General features: G+C 51.7%; 2 long non-coding RNA genes across 2 annotated transcripts; both read right to left on the bottom strand.

Annotated features, from left to right (window-relative positions):
• Positions 1-65: 65 nt before the first annotated feature.
• LOC129036908 (uncharacterized) lies at positions 66-15,765 on the bottom strand. The gene is made up of 3 exons (XR_008502683.1): positions 9,632-15,765; positions 3,835-4,059; positions 66-924 (listed from the first exon to the last, which is right to left on the bottom strand). It is a non-coding gene; the product is annotated as an uncharacterized LOC129036908 (long non-coding RNA).
• Positions 15,766-24,159: 8,394 nt separating this feature from the next.
• On the bottom strand, positions 24,160-25,877 carry LOC129036947 (uncharacterized). Its single transcript, XR_008502696.1, has 3 exons — positions 25,810-25,877; positions 25,399-25,698; positions 24,160-24,433 (listed from the first exon to the last, which is right to left on the bottom strand). It is a non-coding gene; the product is annotated as an uncharacterized LOC129036947 (long non-coding RNA).
• Positions 25,878-27,847: the final 1,970 nt, after the last annotated feature.

Raw genomic sequence — 27,847 nt, 5'->3', positions numbered from 1 at the left:
TACTATTTTTGTAACCTGGAAGTTGGGAGATCTTCCCTTAACCAGAACAGAAAACTCAAAACCTTAAAGAAAAGTTAAATATATTTTACAATGTCAAATTAGGTATTTTTACATGGCAAGTACAAATTATAGCAATATAACAAGTGACAGACTGAGAAAAATGTTTGCAGTTCGTATGATAAAGGGTTAGTATCCTTCATAGACCAAATTCTCTTACTTTATGTTGAGAAAAAGTCAGGCAATGCAATGGGAAAAATAGCAAAGAACAGGAACTAGCCATGTGCCAAAGACGATCTACGAACAACTAATAATTTAAAATGAGGCACAGTGCAGGGTTAGGGAAATGCGAACTCTGGCAACGGCAGAGCCTGCTTCTCCGCTTTGGAACAGCAAACATCAAAACCCCGCACCTCTGGAGCTGCTGAGGGTGCGGGGAATTAGTTCACGTTTCTGGCAGAAGTGCATACTGAAATGATCTTTTGAGAATCTTACCTGGCCATGTCCACTAAATTAAAAGTGAATGTGATTTATCCAGCAATTGCTCAGGAGGGCGGGGACTGGGGGCCAGGGGAAAAGTATCATGCAGACATTTTAGCATTTGTGCATAACCATAGGGGTTTAGGGGTGTTTATTGAAGGCTTTTTATGAGGACAAAACCTTGCAGCCCTGCCGGCTGCCTGCCTTTAGCAGACATTGAGTGGAACACGGCGCCTGTCCTCAGCTAGCCTCAGGAGGAACAGGCTTTCCTTTATGTGAAGCCATGGCCGACCCCAGGGTCCCTGGTCCCCATACTGTCGATGTGCAAACAGGCACTTTCCCAAGGCAGCTGTCCACCAAAACAGCTGGCTCAGCAGCAGCTGGAGATGTGAAGTAGCAGAGAAGGCCGTGTCCTAAGAGTCCGGTGTGGGATGGGTCCTGGTTTTGCTTAAAAATAATGAGACAGAAAAGAAGCCCACTCGTATGTGTAATGTGAGGTGTGTGTGTGTTTGCACGCACACAGAGAAAGGCACAGAGACAGATTAATGATAAACCAAGTTTCTCACGTTGCACCTCACAGGTGTGTTTGATGGCAGGGAGGGAGACCGCTAACTTTTTCATCACATTCTTTGACTTGCTACAATGAGCATACACTACTTTGGTAATTAAAACATCAGAAAGCAAAACAAAGCAAAAATCAAATAGAGTGAAAAAAAAATCATAAGGCTTTAGATTGCTAGATTAGAACGTTAGTCTCAAAGCCAAAAGTAGAGTGTGGACTATTTTTGGGAAGAGGGGACAAAGTCCTCCCTTTCTGGGGTATCTTAGCCAACTCAGGCTGGAATAACAAAATGCCATAGGCTGGGGGGCTCCAAGAACAGACGTGGGTTCCTCACAGGTCTGGAGGCTGAAGGTCTGAGGTCAGGATGCTGGCAGCAGTGGGGTCCAGGGAGGGCTCCCTCCTGGTTCACGGACGGCCCCTCCTCCCTGTGTCCTCACACAGCAGAGAGAGAGGAGGCTCTGGTGTTTCTTCTCATAGGAGCTCTAATCTCATCATGAGAGCTGCACCCTCGTGGCCTCGTCCCCTCCCAAAGGCCCCACTTCCTAACATATTGCAATGGAGGATAGATTCCCCATACAAATTTCATGGGGCACGAACGCTCCATCCTCAGCAGGGGCAATAGTGGTTTAAGTTGGAGCCAAACCCTTGATCAGAGCAGGGCGAGGGAGAGCTGGTCCCTGGAGAGATGAGTCCACAGCACAGGCCAGCTAAGGAAACAGCCAGGCTGGCAGGCTTAGCCAAGGTCAAAGGTGCCAGACCCTGTGTGGGCGTTGAATAAAACCAAACACCCAGGCCAGGCGCGGCGGCTCATGCCTGTCATTCTAGCACTTTGGGAGTCTGAGGCAGCGGATCTCCTGAGGTCAGGAGTTCGAGACCAGCCTGACCAACATGGCAAAACCTCGTCTTGACTAAAAATACAAAAATTAGCTGGGTGTGGTGGTGGGCACCTATAATCCCAGCTACTCAGGAGACTAAGACAGGAGAATCGCTTGAACCCAGGAGGCAGAGGTTGTAATGAACTGAGATCGCACCATTGCACTACAGCCTGAGTGACAAAGTGAGACTCCGTCTAAAAAAAAAAAAAAAGAAAAAGAAAAAGAAAAACACAAGCGGCCCTCGAAGTGGCCATGCTCTCCAGCTCAGGCACCCCCAGCCTTTCCCTGCCGAAGTCCAGCTCAGGTCCTCCCCGTGTCTCCCTGCCGAGGGGTTGGATGATGAATCACTGTTGGGTCAGGTTCCTCTGTCTCCTGTACTTTGTATAAACTGGTGCTTTTCAGAATAAAGACACTGTCCTCGTACATTATGTTTTATTAAGAAACATGGCCGGGTGCAGTGGTTCACGCTTGTAGTCCCAGCACTTTGGGAGGCCAAAGCGGGTGGATCACCTGAGGTCAGCGGTTCAAGACCAGCCTGGCCACTATGGTGAAACCTCGTCTCTACTAAAAATACAAAAATTAGCCAAGTGTAGTGGTGTGCACCTGTAATCCCAGCTACTTGGGAGGCTGAGGTAAGAGAATAGCTTGAACCCAGGAGGCAGAGGTTGCAGTGAGCCAAGATCACACCACTGCACTCCAGCCTGGGTGACAGTGAGACTCCGTCTGAAAAGGGTTCTAGGTAACTCCTCGCCTCCTACTTTGAGTCTTTGTTCTCCTGAGCTGAAAACATCTATTCCCAAGCAGACTGCCCTGAGGACCCGGTTACTTTCCCCCACACTTGCACCCAGGGCCCAGGGCACCAGCACCAATGCTGCCCATGATAGCATGGACCCCGGACACAGCAGGATGTCGAGGGCCCTTTGTTTTCTATTTTCCCGGCTTTTGTCCCATCTGGGAGTTCCAGCCACATCTCTGTGTTTTATTGTCTTTGAAACAAGAGTCATCAGCGTGGTTTTGCCATCACTTGATGCATAGTTAGGCTGTTGCTTGTTTTTGCTTTCCACTTTTAGGGATTGATTCTTTCATACTTACGTAAAATACTGATGAGGGGGTCAAAGTTGCCTCTAAACAAAGCTGGGGCTGCTCAGAGAACCTGAGCTTCTGCCTCATCCCCTCCACCCTTTCCCCTTTCGACCCTCAAAAGTAAAACATTCTAAAAGTTTTAACGATCATTCTTTCATTTTTACAATTCTACATACTTGGATACAAGATGCACACGTGTGTATCCAGATAAAACCACTCGGTTTGCTGAAGGCAAGGTGGCCAGACGGGGCTCCCTCGGAGCGCTCAGGCTCCGGCCGGCACTTAAAGGAAAAGGATCTTCATGACAGACCAGAAAATACCAGGAGCCAAAGCCCCCTGGTCAGGGGTGACCACCTCATTTCAGGACCGAGGATGGGGGCTCCCCAGGCCCAGAGGGAGCCGGTGGAAAAGCTCTCGTCCTAGGAAATCTTCCCTGGCTGCAGCACTCCCCGTGCCCCAAGGGGGGTGGGTCTCTCCTCCCCATTGGGGTCTCTCATCTTCTAGGGGCTGGTGGGGCACCTCCCACTGCCTGGCTGTCCTGGCCACCATCTGGGCTTGGAGGGAAAGGTCCACGGGGCAGGTCGCCACGGGGCAGCTAAACCTATCTGGGTGGATGGAGGTCTAGGGAGCTCAGAGTAGAAAGAACAGTTTGCTCTGGCCAGCATTTCAACTGGGGTCCTTTTATGTTATCACTCAAGGTTGCGGGGTCCTGCGTCTTGTCCTGCAAAGTCATGTTTTCATGGAGTTTGTTTGTTTCCTTGTGAGGAGACTAACTTGCTGTGTGTTTTCCCATCTCACCCTCTCCTCTCCCAGCTCTCGTTTTCCCAAAGAACTCACTTGAGAGCCTGGTTTCCCATGGCACTGGAGGGTCCAGTTCTTTGTTACGTGGTAGAAATGTGTGTGGGAAGAGCCAGGCTGGCAGAAGCGGGTGGCAAAGGCTGGGATGGCGTGGTCAGCGTCATGAAGGCGGCATCGCTGGAGAAGAAGCTCCTCTGAGCCACGATCACAGCAAAGTGGCACTCCTCTGCGCTAAGACGCACTCCACACCCTGCTCTGTCATCTCTGTGGTGAGAAAGAGTGGCTTCAAAATGTCATCGGAGCAAACAGGGACAAGTCGTACCTGGCAGGACACTGAGCCGTGCACGGCTGCCCCCCCCAGCGTCTGCAGTGGAAACCAAGTCCCTGGGGAGAGGAGAAAAGAGTTTCCTGGAAGGAGGAGGTGTTCACTTTCTACCCAAAATATCCCACATTCTCCAGGTCCCTCTATTTTTCTTCTTTTCTTTGCCCATGGGGAGAGGTCCTAGGAGGGTGTCGGCACACTGCAGGGGCAGGGAGGGTTGGACCAGTCCTGTGCCTGCTGGGCTGGGTCAGGGTGTCAGTTCTGGGGGATAATGTCGGAAAAGCGCTGAGAATCAGCCAGGCCTGCCTCACCAGGACTGGGGAGAGGGATCCCACAGCCTGGGGTAGGGGCCCCACTGCCCTGGGCTGGGGTCCCGGCTGCCCACGGGACCAGGATCCCGGTCGCTTTAAAGGGGGTCCCAGCTGCCCAAGGGGGTATCTCAGCTAAGAGGGGAAAGGTCTCAGCTGCACAGGCTGTAGGGAGGTTTCAGCTGCCTGAGGGACGGGGGTCCCCACTGGTCGCAGCTCCCGGGGGTTGTTCTCAGCACCTGGAAGGCATGCGTGTGCTTTTGCCTCAAGGCCTCGCCAGGGCCAGTTCTAGGTGCTGTGACGCATCGAGAGCCAAACAAAGCCAGTGGCCCTCACAGGACTGCACACCCAGCAGCAGCAGACAGGAGGAGGCAAGGGACCTGTGAGAAGCGGGAAGACTCAGGACTCAGGAGGGTGAGCAGAGCAGACTTGCTACGACAGCAGGGCAGCCAGCAGTGAGCTGTCAGCACAGCAACGCAAAGCCCAAGGCCTGAGTGTGAGGAAGCGGAGGGCGAGGGGCCCAGGTGGGGTGGCGGAGGGAGGGGAGGGCGGAGTTCCCCATGGAGGAAGGAGAGGCACGAGGGGGTGGAGGTCCCCATGGAGGGAGAGGACAAAGGTGCACCTTCCTCAGCAAATCCGGGGAAGGCTCCTGGCCAGGCCACCTGTGCAATGGGTGTGTGAGCTCCCATGCAGGGCAGTCTCTGGGGGGCTGGGAAATGGTGTGCACACTCTCGGCCTGGGGTCAGTCAGGGCTGGAGGTGGTAGGGTGAGTGTGGAAACTGATCCCACAGGGCTCATGAGAATGCAGGAAGGCAGTGCCCATGAACATTGGGTGTCCCGAGGCCATGGGAGGTGCCCATATCTGGCAGCTGTCACCAGGTGGCCGGGCAACAGGGAGAGCCAGGGTAACAATTCAGGGGTCGGTAGGCAGGAAGGCAGATTGCTAACTGTGGTCACCCAAAATCCTGGCAGGATTTGTTTACTTGTAATAGGTAAGAGGCTGGAATCATGGAGAATGTGTCAAGCATGGTATCTGATTGCCTCAGATGCTTTTAATTTTGAAGAAGCAGCTGCTGCGGAATGCTCGGGGAACGCCCCGCTGGCCTGTGCTCAGCAAGGCCACAGACCCCACTTTAGTAGCCACACTTGCCATCCTGAGCCCGAGAAATCCAACCTGCTCCCTGCAGGAGGCAATGAGGTGAACTGGAAGAGGCTGCACAAGCCCCAGCCCCCAGAAGCCACGGTGTCTCCCTACATACAGCTCAGTCCCCTCATCTGCAGTTCCCAGCGGCTGAGTGGCCACCTTCCTTTATGTTTGATTACCTGGGCGTGCACTCCCCATCAATACAATGTCAGCTGACTGCAGGTGACCATGTGGTGATGGCCATGTGGCGGTGGCCGTGTGGCGATGGCTGTGTGGTGATGGCCATGTGGCAGTGGCTGTGTGGCGATGGCTGTGTGGTGATGACTGTGTGACAATGTCCGTGTGACGATAACCGTGTGATGCCTCCAATTTCTTCAGGTCTTCTTTTGTCCCAATGACATTTTCTGTGGAGGAATGAAGTCAAAACGCTGTGCTCCAAAGTCACTTGAAGCAATGCTTTTCTCTCGGGATTTGTCACCAACTTGATACATCATTAGGTTCTTTTGTCTTGGCTTGTTTTCAATTTTCAGGATGGCATTTTCTTCTTTTGGCTTTAGTTTTATTCTTGTTTGTACAAAACATAATGATTCCAAACTGAACTGTGTTAACAGGATATGCCACGAGAAGGTTCTCTCCCAACCCTGACCCTGCTGACCCCTCCCTGACACCTCCACTTCAAGGTAGATTTGTTAATTTTTTTTTTTTGAAACAGGGGCTTGCTCTGTCCCCCAGGCTGGAGTACAGTGGTGCAATCTCACCTCACTGCAGCCTCAACCTGCTGGGCTCAAGTGATCCTCGCACCTTAGCCTCCTGAGCAGCTGGGAACACGGGTCCGAGTCACCAGGCCTGGCTATTTTTTTTTTCTTCTTTTTGTAGAGACTGGGTTTCTCTGTGTTGCCCAGGCTGGTCTTGAACTCCTAGGCTCAAGCTATCTGCCCACCTTGGCCTCCCAAAGTGCTGGGATTCCAGGCATGAGCCACGGTGCCTGGTAGATTTGTTGATTTTGGGTTTAGCCTCCCAGCGTTTCTTTTTACCGTGTATGTACATATGTGTGTCCACAGCACTGTGGTCATGGTTCCGGTCCTCCACCGCCTCAGAGCACCGTGCTTCAAATAACAAGGTAATGAGCCTTGCTCTTTCATCCAGTTTGGACAGACATGGGCTCGGCCCCTCAGTCAGTGGGAGGCTGGGTCCTCAGTCCTAGGAAGGCCCATCACACATCCTACAGGTGCTCGGTGTGTGGTGTGGCTGTCGGGGGGACCCCATGTGGGCTGTGGCCGGGGGCCCCGCATGGTCTCCCCATGGCCACCTGGCTTCTCAGCGGCACAGCGGCTGGGTTCCAAGGTGGACGTCCCAGATGGACCAATCTCTGGCCACTGATCACTGCCTTTGGTGACCCAGCTTTGTTAAGGCCACATCCACCCCAGTCACAGGTCTGCTTACACGGGAAGTGGGGCATCGACCCTCTCGGGGTGGGATGAACGTGTGTGAGGTGGGGATACAGGTGCAGCACAGCTGAAAATACATGGTTTGCCCCATTTCCACATAAAAGAGGGGACATCGTACACCAACCCTTCTGTGCTCAGCTTTTTTCTCTCCTAAACCACAGAGGCCAGGGCTCTCATCAGTGCACTCCACTGGCCCTTTATGTGTTGCACACCTTTTCACTCCGTCCAGCGAACAGGTCTGGACACAAATCGTCTGGTGCCTTTCTCGGCATGCCTTCACAATCGATTTTTAAGTGTGGGACTGCTGGGCCGAGGTCATTCACTGTGCGGTTTTTCATTCCCTGGCAATGCCAGGCTTTACTTGTCCATGCACTTTTGACGGCAGCCTAGTGGTTTCCTCGGGGTCCACTACAGACGGGTGGCGTGGATGCCCCCTGTCCGTGTGCACAGGGATCTCTAGGACGACAGCAGACGAGGTGTGGACTTGCTGGAGGCCCAGACAGTTCCCACAGTTTCCAAGGTGGCTGTGCCAATTCGCACGCAGAAGTGTCAAGGAGTTCTCAGCGTCCCTCATTCTGGCAATATTTGCACATCAACACTGTAGTCTTGAACCCACTGTGGGTGTGACAGTGCATTTCTGTAACATAAATTGCATGTCCCCAACAGCTCACAGGACACCACCTCCCTGGGTGCTGAGTTTCTGGTTGGCACTCCTTCAGTCGGGAACGGCCCTGCCAGCCTTTGGGCACCTTTCAGTCAGGCTGGCTCTTTCCTGCTCATTCTAGACCCCTGCCCTTCATCCGCTGTTTATATCTCAGACACATCCTCCTGCTAGGTAGGATGTCTTTCACTCCTCTTATCAGCCCTCCCTTTTCTCCGTAGGTAACAAGAAAGCCAAGTCTGGCTGCGTCTGTGCCCAAAGTACCACATTCCCCCACATGGAAGAAGCAGGGCTCTTTTCGGCTGCAGCCGTGGGGGCCGAGCACATCCTGAGTGAGTGCTGGGCCGGGTGCCTGGGACCCCCATGACTTATAGATGCCACGCTCACAGCAGAGCATAAATACTTCACTAACCCTCCATTTGTTATTCGCGCTGAACGCTTCGGAACTTATGCAATATGAATTACGTTTTGTAAAGGCCCTCATGCTGGGGTCTTTTGGGAAAATATTGTTTTCAGCAAGACAAAGCAAATTGCAGATGTTCCTGAAGGAACTTCACTCTTGAACAAGGAAATACATTTACTCTGACATAGTTGCTCTAATGATCTCTTGTGTTATCTTTTATTGAACACAAAATGAGGGCTGCTCATCCAAGTTATGTGTGGCTGGATGTCCTCAAACTGGAGTCTGAACTTGAGCAAGCAGAGGTTGAGAGAACTCCGGACGTGTCTGTGGGGATGCAAGAGGGCAGCAGTGGGGGCCCCTGTGAGCCTGAGTCACTCTTGAGATGGACACACAGTGCCTGGGGTCTTGGGGCCCCTTGGTGCCTGGGGGCCCTGGGTGGCTGCAGGTGGTGACTGGGCTCCTCCAGGCGCCCCAGGCCCAGGCCCTCAAGTCCCCACTCCCCACAGGGGTTCACAGCTGCCAGCCCTTAGCGCTTCTATTTCTTCACACACAAGGCAAGGGCAAGGTTGTAGCGGGGTGGCAGGGAGTCCCTCCGGATCAGTCACTTCAGCTGAGATTCCGGTGGACACCAGGAGGGGCTGACCAGTGGTGGGAAGAACATACATCCATGGGAACGAGGCTGACAACCAGAGGCGATGACCCCTTGGCATGGTCAGGGAGGAAGAGGACAAGGTGCCAGTGGCCCCAGAACAGGTGGATGGGAAGGACTGACAGGCGAGGCTGGGTCAGGGTGGGGGCTGCAGCCAGGGGTGGGGACCTGCATGAACAGCCTCGGTACTCGCTCGCACCTGCTTCACTTTCCTAGGTGGTAAATCTGTCATTTCAAATACTCAAAAATACCAGGATGGCCGTGGCAAATCTACAAGCCCCACATCCAACTTTAGAAGCAATGGCCACCCTGAGGCCCTGTCGGGGGCGGAATGGAGTCCCCCCAAAAGACACACCCAGGTCCTAACCCCTCCTGCCTGGGAATGCCACCTTGCTTGGAAATTGGGTCCTACAGCTGTCCTTAAGGTCAGGACTTTGAAATGAGAGCCTCCGGGAACAAGGAGAGCCCTAAATCCAAGGACGCGTGTTTCCGCAAGTGACAGAGAGAAGTCCCCGAGCCGTGAAGGAGGACGCCACGTGAGGTGGGGGTGGGGTTGGCGCAATGCTTGGCCGGGCAGGGGCGCCGAGGGGAGAGGCCGGGGACAGAGCCCCTCAGGGCCCCCGGAAGGACACCTCGCCCTCAGCCGCGCGGACTCCAGGATGAGAGAGACCGACTTCCGCTGTGGTGAGCCAAGCAGCTGCGGCCATGTGTCCCAGCAGCCCTGGGAAAGGGTGACGCCCACCAGGCGGCACTGCGCCCTGACGCCGGGGACCCAGCACCCAGCCGTCCTCGCCCGCAGGTGCCCTGGCTCCGCCCCGGCTCCGCCCCGGCCCTCCCTGGTCTGTGTCCTGACTCTGTTTCCTATCGCCCAGAACCGCCGCAGCCTGGCCGGCACACAAACCTTGACGCGCGGGGCTCCGGGGGCCCCTCTTCTACCCTTCTTTCGTCTCACTCCCTGCTGGATCTGAAGCGCCGCTCCTGCCACGCTGTCCTCACGTCATATCACGTCACGTCACGTCCACGCCACGTTACCACGTCACGTTCTCACGTCACGTTTCCACGTCACGTTCTCACGTCACGTCCTCGTACCGTTCCCACTTCACGTCCACAGGGAAAGGGGCCCGGCGTTGTGAGGGCATTTGCCGTGTTTGGTGCCTTCACACGGGAGCTTCCTGCCTTGGCCGCGGTTCCAGGCTCTGTGCTGACGCAGCAGGAGGGTCCCCAGGCAGCTCAGGCAGGCAACGGGGAGTGACGAGGGTCCTTCACAGTCATGGGAGCCGAGCCCAGGCGGCAGCAGCGTCTTTGCCACTCCAGGCCTAAAAGCCGCCGTGTGGGGCCCCTGACGGGTGCCCCGGAGCAAGCCGCCCTCCTCGGCCCAGCCCTCAGGGTCCTGCCAGGGCCCTTGCTGCCCAGAAGGCCCGGGGCCCGGGGCCCGGCTGCACCGTGGGCCCCCGGCTGAGTGTAGGATCTCAGATGGAAACACCCTGAACTGCCACGGACTTCTACAGAGAAGCAAGAACTGCCACCAAGCGAGTTAAAGGAGCACCAGCTGCTCCTGTTCCTGAGTCCCACACCCTTCCCTGTCCCTGCCTCGGTTTTCCAAATTCCACGGGCGTGAAGTGTCCCCTGCGTTTAGGGATTCAGCCCCCAACAGCTTCTCCAAAACATCTTCCTTCACTGCAGGCTGCCTCGGCCTGAGGTCCACACAACCATGGAGAGGTTTACAGACAGCTCTCGGTGTCCTGCAGGCTGAAAGCCCCCCCTGCACCGGGCAGCTTTCCGACAGGCTAATGCCCCTACCAAGTGGACGGTGCGTGCTCGGCTCAAGGACACCGGGTGCCTTTGTCATCAAACGATGGAGCGAACGTGCTCATTCTGCAGTCCCACAGGACTCCCAAAGCACCTGGCAGGGCCCTCACCACATTCAGCCACCTTCCTCTCCCACAACCCTGGCTCTGTTACTCCAAGGCCTCTGCCACCTCCTTCCTCAGCACCAAAGAACGAGGAGATGCGCACCATGACCCCCAGGGACGGCCGTTCTCCTGCCCACGATCTAGACATTAGTGAGCGTGGGGTCAGCTGCGGGGAGTTGGAGTGGCGTCAATGGAGTGATAAACAGTTTATCCGTACGATATGCCAGCTCCAGCCCGTCTGTCCTAGTGCCCACTGTCTGCAGAGGCACCGGATGGATCATGCGACACGGTAATGCGGGTGCGGCCAGCCAGGATGGATGCTACCCGACCTCCAAGGGAGATACAGCCGTGATGGAGACCCCGCTAATGGATCAGAAGAGGAATGGGGCCCGCACAGGAGCCGCGAGGCTCATGCATCTTGTAGAGGGGCTGAGATCCTAATCTCTCAGCCAGCCGCTCCCTCACACTCGCCTTTCCGCCCTCCCCCACCCGGGAAACAGGCAAGCCACGAGCCCCGGGCCTGGGCAGGCTGCTCTGAGGTCACTTGCTGGCACATGGGGTTGCTCTACCGGGTGTGGGGTGCAGAGTGCAGAGTGTGGATGGCACCCCAGTGAGTGGTTTGGGTGCTGTCTGCAGCTCTCTCAGCCACCTGGGCCAGCAGGGGCTTCTTCCTTGGGAAAGGGAGACCTGCCTGGGGGGTTCTTCATGTCAGTGCCCCCCACATCCCAAGGTGCTGCTGGTCAGGGTGGGAAGGCCGTGACGAAACCTGTTCTTTCTCCAAGCGTAACAAAACCATTCACTCCCTCCAGCTGTTGCTTCCCAGGTGAGGCTTTCCTCAGGAGGGAAAGGAAGAGAAGAGCCGAAAAGTGGCTCTCATGGCCATCGTCCTGAGCTAAGCTGCTTCCTGAGCCGGTGCCAAGGACAGTGGGTTAGCTGCGAGGTCGGCAGATGAACGCTGGGAGCGGCCCCTACTTATGCGGGCTCTGCCTTTTGGAGGAAATGCATTTTCCCACCTGTCACGCACCCATTCCCAGGGCCCCAGGACCATTTGTAGGCAGTGACACTGGCCCAGCTGCCCACGGCCACCCCCCAGCACCCAGAATTAATGCCAGGGGTCAGTGACTTGGGGATTGCATTTCTAGGGTTAGCAAATGCTGACGAACCATTCCTGGGACTTTGACCTCCTCAGGCTCTACCAACAACAGACGGTCAGCAAGACGCCACATGGAGCACGGAGGACAGCGGGTCATCAGCTGGCAGAGCCGGGCCCAAGGCTCAGGCCACAAAACCACACTGGGAGTTTACAGAGAATCCTGCCTCCACTGTCAGCGGCTTCCAGAATCAACGTGGAGTCAGCTTGTTTACTAGAATTTCAATAATGAACTCTCAAACTCCACATCTGACTATGAGGGAGAGTGGATCAGAAAAAGCCTCGTATATTCAGTAGTTTCTGCTTTTCACAACTCTAACTGCATTTGTTTCCTGGGGATGGGGACTTATGCAATGGAAGTTTGTTTTTGCATGGTTCTGGAGGCTGGAGGCCAAGATCAAGGTGTCAGCATGGTTGGTTCATTCTGGAGGCCGAGGGAGGCCCGGCTCCAGCCTCTCTCTTAGTGACTGGAGGCTGCTGGCCATCCATTGTTCCTTGGCTCCCGGCAACATCACTCTCCACCACATGGGGTCTCTGTGTGTGCATCTGTGTCCAAATATCCCCTTTTTATGAGGACGCTGTCATATTGGATTGGGGCCACGCTACTACTGTATGAGCTCTGTCTCCAAATAAGGTTGTGTTCTGAGGAGCTGGGGCCTACTGCTCCAACAGTGTGTGTGGGGGACACCACTTAGCCCTCAGCACTGTAGGGAAATCCTGACCATCAGCTTCTGTGAAGGCAGCACCCTCGGCCCCCACAGATCCCTTCAGCAGAGCTCCAGTTCCAGGCAGGAGGCCAGGGCCAGCAGCCTGAACCATTTTATTTTAATCTTGTTTCTGTCACACTCCACTGGTTTGCCAGGGACATTTGGAGAACTCCTGGGCACCCGGGAACTGTCTTCTGGCTGGGGCTAAAGACGGAGAGTGCCCCAGTTGGTGGCACTGGGTCCTCTGTCTCATCTCCCAACTTGTCCTTTGTCCTGTGAACAACCTCAAGGTCGTTAACACCCTGATGCAGGCCCCTTGGTGACGCTGTTTACCTCTGTGTCCTCACTGCAGTGTGTAGGACCAGCCTTAATAGGTGCTTAGTGAACACCTGCTGAAGTATCCAACCCATTGGTCATCATTTTGCTGTATCTAGCATTGACAATGTAGAAAAAGATTCCAGCTTGGCATAGACACAGTGAAGCTGTAAAAAGGAGTTATGGAGTCTGGCATGTAAGGCACTCAGGTCTCCCCTCAGTCCTAATGAAACAAGTAAAATGCTGAACAAACTGAAAAGTCAACAACTCTTCTTAGACTCATCAGACAAGTAAGGTCACACGGCAAGCCCCTGCCCTCACAATTGGAGAGACAGGTGGATACAGAGAAGCACAACTTACCTGAGCAGAAACACATGAGCAGAAACCTCTTGAGCTGCCGGAAGCTCAGTGTGGACAAGTCTGAGAGTTATCAACTCCAGGGGACCCAGGCATTGGGGGCACACCTTTGTGAGTTTTACCTCCAGGAGCCCTGCAGTGCCCACAGTGAACATCAGAGAAATGTCGCCTGTGCTTTAGGCAGGGGAAAGGTAAAGGGGCTGTTCTGAGTTACACTAGAGCATTCTCTTCTTAGCAAAGCTTCAGAAGAAACTATTTAACCAGAGCCAGACCTGCTACAGTTTTATCAGAGCTGAGATTGGAAACACCCAACTCCAGCCCACTCTAGCCATCCTGTTCCACCTAAGGGAGGAAGAATCTGAGAGGTGTAGCTCGTGGCCCCAGGCTCACTGGGGCTGAGACCGAGACATAGGACCATAGACACTGCCCGTACAGCACGGCCACTTCACTAAAGTCCTATTTACAGCAGTTCCCTTTTACTCTGTACAACTTGTCCACCTTTCAACAAAAAATTACAAGACTAACAGGCAAAAAACACTGTTCGAAGAGACTGAACCAGCATCAGAATCAGTCAGATATGGCAGGAATATTGGGATTCCTGAAATTTTTAAAGCTGTGATTAATATACTAAGGCTTTAATGTAGACAGCAAACAACATTCGAGGGCAAATGAATAACATAAGCAGAGAGGTAGAAATTCTGGCAAAAACATGCTAGAGATCAAAACCACTGCAACAGAAATAAAGAATTCCTGTGATGGACTCATTAGTAGACTGGAGACAACTGAGGAAAGAATCTTTCAGCATGAGGATATGATAATAGAAACTTTCAAAACTGAATAGCAAAGAAAAAAACACACTATCTAAGAAGAACTGTGGGACAACTACAAAAGGTATAATATATGCCTAATGGAAATACCAGGAGGAAAAGAAAGAGATCAAGAAACAGAGGCAATACTTAAAGCAATAATGATGAAGAATTTTTCTCAAACAAATGTCAGACACCAAACCAAAGATCTTCAGGAATCTGTGGAAGGTCAGAGAGCACCAAGCAGTATAAATGCCAAAAAAAAAAGAGACACCTATTCATATCATATTCAAACTTCAGAAAATCAAAGTAAAAGAAAAAATCTTAAGAGAAATGACATGGAAAAAACCCTTCCCTATAGAGGAGCTGTGATAAGAATCACATATGACTTATTCTCAGAAATCATCTAAGCAAGAAGAGAGTAGAGTAAAATATTTAAAGTGTTGATAAAAAAGAAGCTCACCAACCTAGAATTCTATACCCTGTGAAACTATCCTTTAAAAGTGAAGAAAAAATAATGACTTTCTTAGACAAAACTGAGAAATTTCTTGTCCACAGACCTACTTGCAAGAAATATTAAAAATTCTTTAGAGGGAAAAAAATTACGGAGGTCAGAAACTTGGATCTTTATAAAGAAAGAAAGGACACTGAAGAAGAAATGAGTGAAAGTTAAATAAAAAGTTCTATTTTTCATATTCTTAGTTGATCTAACAGGTAACACTGTGTTCAAAATAATGGCAATATAATAGCAAAATAATGGCAATAAAGCAATGCTTAGATGAAAATTTATAGCATTGAATATATTTTAGAAAAGAAGAAATATCAGCCGAGCGCGGTGGCTTATGCCTATAATCCCAGCAATTTGGGTGGCCGAGACAGGTGGATCAGTTGAGGTCAGGAGTTCAAGACCATCCTGGCCAACATGATGAAACCCTATCTCTACTAAAAATACAAAAATTAGCTGGATGTGGTGGCACGCACCTGTAATTCCAGCTACTTGGGAGGCTGAGGCAGGAGAATCACTTGAACCCAGGAGGAGGAAGTTGCGATGAGCTGAGATCATGCCATTGCACTCCAGCCTGGGTGACAGAATGAGACTCTATCGCAAAAAAAAAAAGAAATATCTAAAATCAATCATCTAAGCTTCCACCTTAGGAAACTAGAAAAGGAAAAGCAGTTAAATCCAAAGTAATCAGAAGAAAGAAAATAAAAATTAGAGCAGAAACAATAACATTAAAAGCAGAAAATAAAAAAAGAAAATCCAAAGATGGTTCTTTGAAAATATCAATAAAATTGATAAGACTCTAGCCAGGATAATTAAGAAAAAAGAGAGGACACAACTTACTAATATCAGAAAGGAAAGAGGAAACATCACTACAGATCCCATAGCTATTTAAAGTATAATAAAGAAACATTATGAACCACTCTATGCTTACATATTTGATAACCTAAAGGAAATAGACCAATTCATTGAAAGACACAATTTGCCAAAACTCACAAAAGAAGAAATAGACTATCAGGTCTATAGTAAAGAGATTGAATCAATAGTTAATAACTTCCCAAAACAGAAAGCACCAGGCCCAGATGGGGTCACTGGTGAATTCTACCAAACATTTAAGGAAAAATTGTGCCAATTCTCTACAATATCTGCCAGAAGATGGAAGCAAAGCAAACACTTCCTAACTCATTATATGAGACCAGCATTACCTTAATACCAAAACCAGACAAAGACATTACAAGAAAAAAAAAAACAAAGACCAATATCTCTTATAAATATAGATGCAAAAATACTCAACAAAATATTAGCAAATCAAATCCAATACAGTGTAAAAAAAATTATACACCACAACCAGGTGGGTTTTATCCCAGGTATGCAAGTCTGATTCAACATTCAAAGTTCAATTAACAAAATCCATCACTCAACAGACTAAGAAAGAAAAACCAGATGATTATATTAATAGATGAAAATATTGGAGTTTTTGTTGGATTTAACAAAATAATAGCAACAATGCATTCAGTTAACAGTGCTTACATATATGCTTATGTATAAGAAATGAATAACAGCAACGATAACAAGGGATGGAAAAGAAAATTTAGGGTTATTTTGTTATATAGGATACTTGCACTACCTGCAAAGTGATATAGTGTTATTACAAAATGGACTTCATGATTCATTTCATTTATTTATGATAAAAACTCTCAGCAAACTAGGAATAGAGGGTAACTTCTTTAGCTTAACAAATATTATCTACAAAAACCTACAGCTAACATTGCACTTAATAGTGAGAAACCAGAAGCTTTCCTACTGAAACCAGGAAGAATGCAGTGATGCCACTTCTCACCACTGTTTTTCAGCATCATACTGGAAGTCCTAGCCAGTGCAATAAGACAAGAAAAGAAAATAAGAGGTATGCTGATTGAGAAGGAAAAAGTAAAACAAATTATGTCATCTATGATCATGTCTTTGTTCACAGATGACATGACTATCTATGTATAAAATCCAAAAAAAAATTGACTAAAAATCCTCCTGGCATAAATCATAGCAAGATTGCAACATATAGGGTTAATATAAAAAGGCAATCACTTTCCTATATACCAACAATGAACAGCGGAATTCAAAATTAAAAACACATCACCATTTACATTAGCACCCCCACAAATGAAATACTTAGGTATAAGTATAATAATATCTACAAGATACATATGAGGAAAACTACAAAACTGTGATGAAAGACATCAAAGATTAAATAATTGGAGAGATATTCCATCTCCATGAGTATGGTTATGATGTCATTCTTCCCAAGTTGATCTGTAGATTCAATGTAATCTCAATCAAAATCCCAGTGAGTTATTTTGCAAATCCAGACAAACTGATTTTTAAAGTTTGTATGGCAAGACAAAAGACTCAGAATAGACATGTCAGTGCTGAAGGAGAACAGCAAAGTTCTAGGACTGGTGCTACCTGAGGTCAGGCCTTACTATAAAGCTCTAGTAGTCAAGACAGTGTGGTAACGGCAAAAGAATAGACAAATAGGTCAAAGGAACAGAAAAGAGAGCCCAGAAATAGACCCACACATATTTAGTCAGTTGATCCTTGACAATTCAATTCAATGGAGGAAGGATAGCCTTTTCAAAAAATAGCTACAGATAAAATAATAAATCTAGACACAGACATTCCACACTTCACAAAAATCATCTCAAAATGGAATTAACTCAAAATGGATCACAGACCTAAATGTAAAATGCAAAACTATGAAACTCCTACAAGATAACATAGAAGAAAACCTAAATGACCTTGGGTATAGCAATGGTTTTTTTAGATATAATGCTAATGACATGATTCATAAATAATTGACCAGTTGGGCTTTATTAAAAACTTCTGCTGTGTAAATGACAATGTCAAGAGAATGAGAAGCCACGACCTGGAGAAAATATTTGCAAAAGGCATACCTGATAAGGACTGTTATCTGAAATATACAAATAACTCTTAAAATGCAACAAGAAGAAAATGAGCAACCCAATTAAAAATTGGCAAAGATCTGAACAGATACTTCACTACAGAATACATACAGATGGCAGTAAACATTGAAGAGCTACTCCACATCATATGTCCTCAGGGAAATGCAACTTAAAACAAGGTCATACTGCTACACACCTATTAGAATAGCCGAAATCCTTAACACTGCAAACATCAAATGCTGGCCAGGATGTGGAGCAACAGGAACTTTCATCCATTGCTGGTGGGCGTACAAAGTGATAAAGCCACTATGGAAGACAGTTTAGTGGTTTCTGAAAAACTAAACATACGCTTAACCTGTAATCCAGGATCCATACTCCTTGGTATTTACCCAAAGGTGTTGAAAACATGTGTCCACACCAAAACCTGCATGTGGATGTTTATAGAAGTTTTATTCATGATGCTCATAGAAACATTGTTCATTATACAAGCTTTATTCATAATGTTTATAGTATAAAGCTTTCATTCATAATTCCATTCCTTGCCTAATAATTCCATATTTGCTTGGAAGCAACTGAGATATCCTTCAGTAGGTGAATGGATAAATAAACTGCACATCCAGACAGCGGAATATTACTCAGCCCTAAAAAGAAATGAGCCATGAAAAGACATGGAGGAAACTTAAATACTTATTAGTAAGTGAAAGAAACCAATCTGATAAGCTACACACTGTGTGATTCCAACTCTAGGACATTCTGAAAAGGGCAAAACTATGGAGATGGTAAAAAGATCAGTGGTTCCAGGCATGAGTGGGAAGGAAGGATGAACAGGCAGAGCATAAAGGATTTTTTAGGGCAGCAAAAATACTCTGCATGAGACTTCCATGGTGGACACATATGGACACTTCAATGGTGGACACGTTTATCCAAACCCTAGACTGTACAGTGCAAGAGTGAGCCCAAATGCAGGCTGTGGACTCTGGGTGATGATGATGGTTTGGTAGTAACACACCCTCTAGTGGGGAAATCTGTAGAGGGGAGCCTGTGTCTGCCCAGGGGCAGAAGGTCCCTGGAACTCTGTACCTTCTGCTCAATTTTGCTGTGAACCTAAAACTGCTCTAAAAATAAAGTTTATTAATTTTAAAAAGAGAGTTGTGTAGCACATTAATCCCTAAATTTTCTGAAAACAATAGACATTTGATCTCAAAAACAAGTTGTTCATAAATGGAGCAGAGCCAGGTATGGGACAGGAAGAAGGCGCCTTTGTAGGGTAGACATGTGCAGCTGGCTCGGGGTCTCTGGGCTGTCTGAGGAGAGGATCCTGAGGCTGACCACAGGGAGGGTACACAGGGAGCTCCAGCCTCCCAGGGTCAGGTCAGGAGGGACAGCGGGACATGATCCTGGATGGGATGCAGGGGTCTCCAAATTGTCCCGAAGGGACAGACTGCAGGGGGTATCCAGACCTGGCTGGTGCTGGGGCAGCATGGAGGGAGTGGGCACCAAGGCACTGTGAGGATGCTCACTTCCCTGAGGGGCCTGGCAGGGCCACCCACGGGAGGCCTTTTCCAGATGTGCAGAGTCTGCTGCCTGCTGGACTGGGCCGTCTCTGTTCGGTGCTAAGGGGCTCCTTGTCTGGGACTCCTCCCAGGCAGAAGGGGGTCATCAAGGCACTGGGCCGGTCAACACTCATCATCCCCACTAGGGGGTCCCTGGGACCTGTGGTCCATCATCTTAGGTCTTCAGCTTTGCACATCCGGGTCCCCCTGTTTCAAGGAATTTGGAGAAGCAGGTAGAGACACAGCCGCCACCTCTGCCAGGATCTCACCGAGCCGAGGGCCAGCAGGGCCTTTGCTCTTGGGCCTTGGCTGGGCCCACAGTGGATTTGGGGTCACCCCTGGGGTTGCCACGGCCAGGCTCCCCATGTTCAGAGTGGCCTCTTTATCTGGGAGGCAAGGGCTGCTGGAGAATGAGGACAGCAGAGGGAGGCACCCGCTTCTCCCCCACCGGCTTCCTCTGTGCAGACACTTTGTGGGAACCCTAGAAAGCCCAAGGGATGCACTTAGCTGCAGAGATGCAAATGACTACAAGAAATAGAAAAAGGAAAGGACAGATCTTCAGATATGGAGTGGGAAAATCTTCTTGTTTCTAAAAAAGAAAGGAAAGCCCATTTCAATGTCAGTTTTTCCAGTGAACCCCATGTTCTTAGCACAGAGAACAAGGCTCAGAGCACCAAGATCACATGCCCAGCTGATGAGGTAAGGACGGAACCAAGTCACCCACTGCAGAGCCTGCGACAGAGGAGGAGGGCCAGCCCCCTCCCCTCCCAGCCTGGATGTTACATAGAACAGAGCAGCAAGGTGCAGAATGAGGACCATCCCAAGAATGGGAACTGTCATAAAAGTCACTAAGGCAACCAGAACTTCCTTTATCCACATGTAAAAGAAAATAACCGTGAAATCAGATTCTAGTTTAGTTCCCAGAAGTTCCTCTCCGTCGCACTGAATAGCAGCTCAAATGAAAATTAATTTATGCAGGTGCATAGGATGTGCAAGGCATCTGATTTGACTTCCCTTTTTTTGTGTGAGACTCAGAAGCCCAGGGAGGGTCCTGGTCGGGTCACAGATTCAGCATGGGCACCACCAGGACCAGGACCTACAATTGCTTTTCTGCCCCAGGGACCAACTGTGCATTGACTGCGGCTCATGACAAGGAGACTGGGGGAAGCCGGGTGGCTGCAGGGCTGCTCACCCCTCCTTCATACCCACCCGCGCCAGAGTTGTCTATCGGGACCCTGACTTTCTTAAAAGTGGTTTTAAGATGTCAGCTACATGTTCCCAAGGAAGCCTGGTGTATCCCCCTCTACACAGCCCCATCCCAGGGTAAGTATTCCACAGCAAGGCTGCCCAGGACTTGGAGAAAAGCTCTCCATGCACCAGGCCTTTTTCTCTGATCGATCATGATTTGAATCGTGACTTGAATAGGGTTGCCAGGCATAGCAGAAACACACCAGCAAGAACAGCAACAAAAGACAGGACTCCAGCTTAAATGTGAGATTCAGATAAACAACAAATCATGTAGTGCTTTAAGTATGTCCCAAATGCTACATGGATGTGCTTATTTTTGCATAGCAATCCTTGCATCACAGCTGGTTTTGCCCTTGCTTTGACCAATGGAGCACCCTGGGAGAGACTTCATGTCATGGCAGAACCTGGCCTCAGGGGGCCTTGGACAAGGGCTCCACCCTTGTCCTGGAGCCCTCCCCAGAAGCCACTGGAATGAGTGGACGAGCCTGCCTGGGAGTGAGACCTTGGACCAGCCATGTCGGCTGCTTGTTCCAGCCCAGGTTCCAGCCCACAGAGAACTCAGCCACGGCCACATGGTCACATGGTCATGGGGAGGTGGGCAGAACTCCCTGTTGAGCCCAGGCCCTGCTGCTGACCACAGAGTCGTGAGGTAAGGACATGGCTGCCATCCACCATCTGAAGGTGCTGCCCCTGGGGGCATCTGTTAGGCAGGAGTGAACGGTGGGCGCTGCGCTGCTGCCTTGTTCTGTGCCTCCCTCTATGGATGCTCTCCGCCTGGCTCAGCTCCAACTCCCCAGTGCCAGGGCAAGTGTAACACGCAGCATGCTGCCTGAACCATCTCCGGCACCTACGAGCCCACCTGCCCAAACACACAGGAGTGCACGGCCAAGGAAGGTTGTGCTCAGCCTGCCAGCTGCTTACATGGTGAACCAAACCTGAGAGCTGTTAGGCTGGAGGATGCACTGGTAAACATCACAATGTGGGCAGCGTGGGACCAGCTTCTTCCTATCCCTCCCTGGGCCGCCCATCTCTAAGAGCTGCCGGTGCCTTCCTGCAGGCGTCTTTGTGCAGGACTCCCTGGCTGTGGGATCCTCTTATCAAGGATGGGATGCGGGCACATCCTCTGGAGTTAATCACAGGCCAGGAGTCTGCACTCCCACAGCAAACATCACATCGCCAGCCTCTTGGGGCTGCAGGACTGAGCCTCCCCCCGGGATGGATTTCCCTCCCCTTCCTATTAAATTGAGTTTAAGACTGCAGTCGTCTGAATGAGTTTGGCTGAGAAGGCCCAGCCCACAGCTAGAGCTTCAGCCCAAGGATCCCAATCGAGTCCCATGTCTGCCGAGGTTCTCTGGACGCAGGTGCTCATGACACCCAGGGCAGGGTGCCCATCCACCCACCTCACTCATCCCTGCCGGCTGCAACCTTTCTCCCTGATGCCATGGCCAGCACAGTCCCTGAGTCAGCAAGACCTGGCACGGCATGACAGGGAACCCTGAGAGCCGGGCCCTTTCCCTTCCCCCACCCCCACCAGAACCACAGGGCGTTGTGGCCAGCCTCTGGCTCCAGGTTTGCAGATGAGGGCTTGCAAGGACTGTATCCCTTTCGGGTGAGGGCCAGGCAGCCCATCCAGCCCCAGACAGGTCTCTTGCCTTTTGAAGGAGGCCAGCAGGTCCGGACAAACCCCCAAAGCCAGGGCTCTGCCACCTCCTGATTATGGGAATGATGAATGTCCAGGAATCCCCGCCCCCACTTCCCCACCGCAGAGGGACTGTCCCTGGCTAACGACAGGGCTCACCCCAACTCTCTAGCAGCACCTCCTGGGCCCCACCACATCACCCCAGCCCCAGCCCACACCCTTCTCTTGCCCACACTCCTGGGGTCCCTGCCTGCCCCACAGCCAGGACAGCAGATGGCGGCAGGGCCTCCCAGCCACGGTTAAGAGCATCATCTTGGCCAGGCATGGTGGCTCACACCTATAGTTCCAGCACTTTGGGCGGCCAAGGCGGGCGGATTGCCTGAGCTCAGGAGTTCACGACCAGCCTCAGCAACATGGTGAAATCCTGTCTCTACTAGAATACAAAAAATTAACCAGGTGTGGCAGTGTGTGCCTGTAATCCCAGCTACTCGGGAGGCTGAGGCAGGAGAATCACTTGAACCCGGGAGGCGGAGGTTGCAGTAAGCCGAGATCGCGCCACTGCACTCCAGCCTGGCAACAGAGCAAGACTCCATCTCAAAAAAAAAAAAAAAAAAAAAAAATCATCTCTCAGGAATGCATGGCTCGGTGAGAGCTCCATGTCTCAGCCATGCCCCCAACACAGGGTCAAATCCTGCTAATCCACCCCACATGCCACGCCCTCTGCAGTAACACCCTGGTCCTCAGAAAGTCCCATTCATGGAGGGCACGTCTGTGGAATTCCCCAACCAGGTCCTAGTGAGAGGAGGAAGATGAGGGAGCTCAGTCCCAGGAGAGCCTGAGGCTCCCCCAGAAGTGATGCCTGAGGCTTGGAAGTGGTGGAGAGTGGGGAGGGGTCATTCCAGGGGCACAGGGGCCCTCTGCAGAGAGTGCCTTGGGCGAGACTTCCTGAGCAGAAGGGATGGTGGCTATGCTGGGCGGACCAGGCAGGCTGCTGAGGGGCCCCTGAGGGCAGGGAGGAGATGGCTATGAGGGCGGCAGTGAGAGTCAGGGACGAGAGGGCGAGAGGGTGGGGGTCAGGGCCCTAGGAGGTGGGAAGGAGAGGGTGGCCCCGCCATGGGTCAGGGCCGTGGGGGGTGTGGAGGGGAGGGTGGTGAGGCCAGGGGTCGGGGCCGTGGGGGGCAGGGAGGAGAGGGTGGCAAGGGCAGGGGTCAGGGCCATGGGGCCAGTGCCCGAGGCAAGGAGCCCGGATTTGTCCTAAGAGCCATGGGCGCCCCTGCGGAGCCCAGCGAGGCAGTGGTGAGTCCTGCCTGGGTTTCCCACCATCCCTCCGGCTGCTGCAGGATGAGATGGGCAGGTAGTGGCAGGAGGTGAGGGGCAGTGGACTCTCTAGGAATGAAGGATAGGAGGGGTGCTCAACTGGTTAAAGGAGAGGGTCCCATGGCAGCTGGCTGGGGGTGGGGGGTTGTGATAGATTATTTGTGGTCCAAACTGCAGCTGCTGTCCTGAACCTCATCTGCCTCCTTGCCTGTACAATCCAGTTTTAGCAGAGAACTGCACTAGGTCAGTGTAGCAAGAACCCCCCACCCTAGGTACCTGGCCACCCTCAGTATCTGGAAAATTCCTCTCTCTGACCCTCAGTACCTGACCCCCAGCCGCCAGTCAGCAGGAATTCTGTGAGGTTGGTTCTGCCAGAAAAAGGGGGGCTCCATGTCTCCTGGTGGTCCCTCCCCACCCACCAACCCCGGCTCCCTGGCCACAAGTCTCTTACTGTCCTGCCATGTTTGCCACGGAGCCCAGCTCCACAGTGGGCCCGGCCCCTCATGCGACTGCCCTCGGTAAAATCTGTATTCTCCACTTGTCTGGCGCTGGTCTTCCTGGGCAGCAAGAATGAGCTGTCATGGGCAGTGGCGTCTCACCCAGGTGGCAGGGCAGGGGAGAAGGCAGCCCTGCAGTCTCTGAGAGAGCAGGAACCAGGGGACAGTGGTGTCCACTGGGCCAGGGAGGCAAGCAGCCACCCAGGGCCTGGCAGTAGCACAGGGGCACCAGGACCCGATGCAGCTCCTCCTGCCCCCACCCCTGCAGAGCCTCTCTTGGGCCAGGCCCACCCAAAGGCCAGAGGATGATGGGCCCAGGTCAGCCTGGGGGGTGCCTGGGCCTGGTGGGAGCTGGCGAAGGGTGCTGGTGTGACTCCCCAAGGGGTTCACCTTGCCCGCTGCCTAGACAGAGCTGATTCATCAAGACGGGGAACTGCAATAGAGAAAGTAATTCACACAGAGCCGGCTGTGTGGGAGAACAGAGTTTTATTACTATTCAAGTCAGTCTCCTTGAGCATTTGGGGAGCAGAGTTTTTAAGGACAACTTAGTGGATGAAGGGAAACAAGTGAGCTTGGAATGCTGAATGGTCAGGGATGAAATCATAGGGACCTGGAGCTGTCTTCTTGCGCTCAGTCAGTTCCTGGGTGGGGGCCACAAGATCAGATGAGCCAGTTTATCGATCTGGGTGATGCCAGCTGATCCATCAAGTGAAGGGTCTGCAAAATTTCTCAAGCACTGATCCTAGGACCAGTTTAGGGAGGGTCAGAATCTAGTAGCCTCCAGCCGCATGACTCCTAAACCATAATTTCTAATCTTGTGGCTGCTAGTCCTACAAAGGCAAACTAGTCCCCAGGCCAGAAGGAGGTTACCTTGGGAAAGGGCTGTTTTTGTTTTTGTTTAAACTATAAACTAAGTTTCTCCCCAAGTTAGTTCAGCCTACGCCCAGGAATGAACAAGGACAGCTTGGAGGTTAGAAGCAAGGTGGAGTTGGTTAAGTTAGCTCTCTTTCACTGTCTCAGTCATAATTTTGAAAAAGTGGTTTCACTGGCAGCTGTGCCATGGGAGGAGATGTGTCTGGGGTGGGGCTGACAGGACGGGATGCGGGGATTTTGGTGGAGCCCCTTGTTTCCCTCTTTCCTTCTACCTGCAGGGAATCTGTGTGTCTGGGGAGGGAGGGGGTGTCCAGCAAGGAACTGAGGGTCACTCATCTTCCTTGAGGACCACCTTGGCCCCTCAAAGCCCTTAGGGGATGGTTTGGGGGGTACGGAAGCATCTTTCAAAGGACCGAGGCTAGAGTAACACAGGGGGCCTTATAGAGCTGGATCTGGGCCAGGCCAGCCCATGGCCCCACACCCAGCATCCGTGGAACCTTGATGGAGTCCAGGCTTAATCTGCATAGGAATCTCACACTTAGTGGTCTCAAGCCAGGCTGCAAAGTTCAAATCCCCTGGGGAGCTTTTAACAATCCCCACACCCGGGTTGTACTCCAGACCAATTGATCATGAATCCCTCTGGTGAGACAGTGGCGTCAGTATTTCTAAAGCTTCTCGGGGCAGGGGTGGGGTGGGGTGGGGGATTCCAAAGTGCAACCGAGTTTGGAAACTAGTGCTGTCCTCTAGAGAAGGTCAATGGCTCTGGCTGCACCTTAGAATCCATCAGAGAACTTTTCAAAACTAGAGTGATGCCCTGGGCTGCCCGCTACCCACCTTGTTCTTTCTCCAGGGGCCCCAAAGTGTCCTTGATTGAACACCCAAACTCATGAAGCACTCCCCCGCTTGGTGACACAGAAATGGGCTTGGAGGTCTCTGAAGGGACGACCACGAGGCTGGATGGTCCGCATCCTCCCTAAAGTCAGCGGCTCCATCCTGCCAGTCACTGAGCAAGCACTTCCTCTGCAGGTCATGGATTCTTCCAGCCTTCCTTGCACACCTGCTGCACCCCTGTGGTCCTGCTGTGGGCGGACATCAAGGCAGGGGAAGCTCTGCTCAGCTTCAGGGAATTCAACCCTGGGGAAGACAGACAGAAAACAGGGAGAAAGAGGAAGGAAGTGCAGGGCCCAGCGGATCGCACAGGGTCCTGGAGGAAGGGCTGTCTGCCTCCTACCTGATTCTACCTACCTCTGACCCCCACCTGCTGGGGAGCACCAGCCCTGTCTGCTGTGGACACGGATGGGCTCCCTTTATGACAAAGGCCCCTCTGTGTTCACCTCCCCTGGGAGGGGCAGCTCTCAGGAACCTCCTGTCCCCACCCTATCTCCCCATCTCTGGCCATCTTCCACACTCCAGTGAGCAGCGTCCCCTGCAGAGAGCATCTGTCTGCACAGTGAGGCTTCCCTTCCCCCTGACCTTAGCCTGCTCTGAGCCCACCCTCCTTGCTGGGCCAGCAGGGAGATCCCACTGGATCCCAGGACAGCCATGGTCACAGAGGACACATAACCCTGCAAAGCAAAATGTGGGGGAAGCGGAAGTTCACCCCACTCTGTGAACATCCATAAAAGCGCCGAGGGAACAGCTGGAGTGAGCCCCAGCCCATGCGCGGGCGCCAGCCTGCCAGGCTCAGGAGCCCTTCGGGAGCCGGAGCACCCTCCACCACCCGAGGCCTATGGCATCCCCGTGTCCTGAGGGCGTCTTCTGAGATGCCCTTTTCACCTGTTGCTCTTAAGCCGCCACGTGCTCCAGCATAGATGCTGTCAACCGCACATTACATCTGAGCAAAGGAACATCAGAGAAGTCAGTTGACTTGCTCAAGGTCGGGACCCAGAATGCACAACACAGATAGTGGGGTCCCGCTGTGGAAAGGCACATTCCCAGGAGACGGAGCGCTTCAGTGCTTCGCTGGGGACTCCAGGGAGGAGGGAGCAGCCCCCACTGGAGTTGCCGGCCCTCGCCGGGCCTGGACACACCCGAGGTCCATCGGCAAAGGCCAGCGAGCCCGGCGTCCGAGCTCCAGCAGCCCCTCTGCACACAGGCTGGGTCTGGATGCGGCGCCTCCGCCGGGGCTGGCCTGGGAGCTCCAGCCACCCGCCCTCGTTCACGCCGCACTTGGAGACTCGTTCTGCACCCAGGCCCCGGCGCCTCCTCTAACACAGCCGCGGAATCTCACAGCTCACATCTGTCTTCCCAAACGTTATTTTATTTTATTTTTTTAAGAGAGAGACTGGGAAGGAATAAAAAAAAAGAAGAAGGAGATTCAGGAGATAAAAGGCACATGTGGGTGACAAAGGAGCTGTGACAGTCCAGGTTATTAATGGCCGGCCCATATGCATCCGGGGTAATTAACTATTCACAGGTGAAATTAGCTGATAGGAGTGGCTGTCGCGAGGAAATCGAATGAGCTCCGATTATATCAATAGTTTTCAACCAGTGTCCCTGGTTATCAAACCATCAAATAAATTTGTCCACTCTCCTCCTTTGGGGGAAAAACTTTAATTACCCAGCCCTCGCATATGGCAGGTCATTAATAAAGCCTCGTTATCGGGCCGCAGGTTCCGGAGCTTGACCGTTATCTATCTTTTATCTAAATAAACATTTGGGAAATGTCCTTAAAATTATTATAGATACTTTGCCCCTGCCCCCAGTAGAAATTTCTAAATGGAACCGGCTGCATTTCACCGCGAGGTCCGCGGCGTCCTCCTCGCTCTGCTCCTCCCTCCCGGCCTCCGGCGGGTCTGAGATCCGGAGCCGGCCGCCCCTGCAGTGATGGATCTAGCCGACCTGCACATGCAGATAAGGGCACGCGGGCCGCACTCCTTAATGTGCGTTTACTCCGCCTCTGTGTTACCAGCGCTCCCTTTATTTCCATGCCGCATATATCAATGACAAGCAGGAGAATGGAGCAGTCAGTGGTGACACAGAGTGGGCCTGGGCTTGCCTCTCCAAGGTCCCAGAGTCAGAACTCTTTCATTAAAACAAAGAATGCCTAGCCTGGCCAATATGGCAAAACCCCGTCTCTACTAAAAATACAAAAATTAGCTGGGTGTGGTGGTGCATGCCTGTAATCCCAGCTACTCAGGAGGCTGAGGCAGGCGAATCGCTTGAACCGGGGAGGCGGAGGTTGCAGTGAGCCAAGATCATGCCACTGCACTCCAACCTGGGCAAGAGAGTGAGACTCCATCTCAAAAAAAAATAAAGAAAACAAAGAATGCTAAAATACCAT

This window comes from Pongo pygmaeus, chromosome 4 (genome assembly GCF_028885625.2).
Source record: "Pongo pygmaeus isolate AG05252 chromosome 4, NHGRI_mPonPyg2-v2.0_pri, whole genome shotgun sequence".
In the NCBI taxonomy this organism is placed as follows: Eukaryota; Metazoa; Chordata; class Mammalia; order Primates; family Hominidae; genus Pongo; species Pongo pygmaeus.
This window is presented reverse-complemented; position numbering and strand designations above follow the sequence as displayed.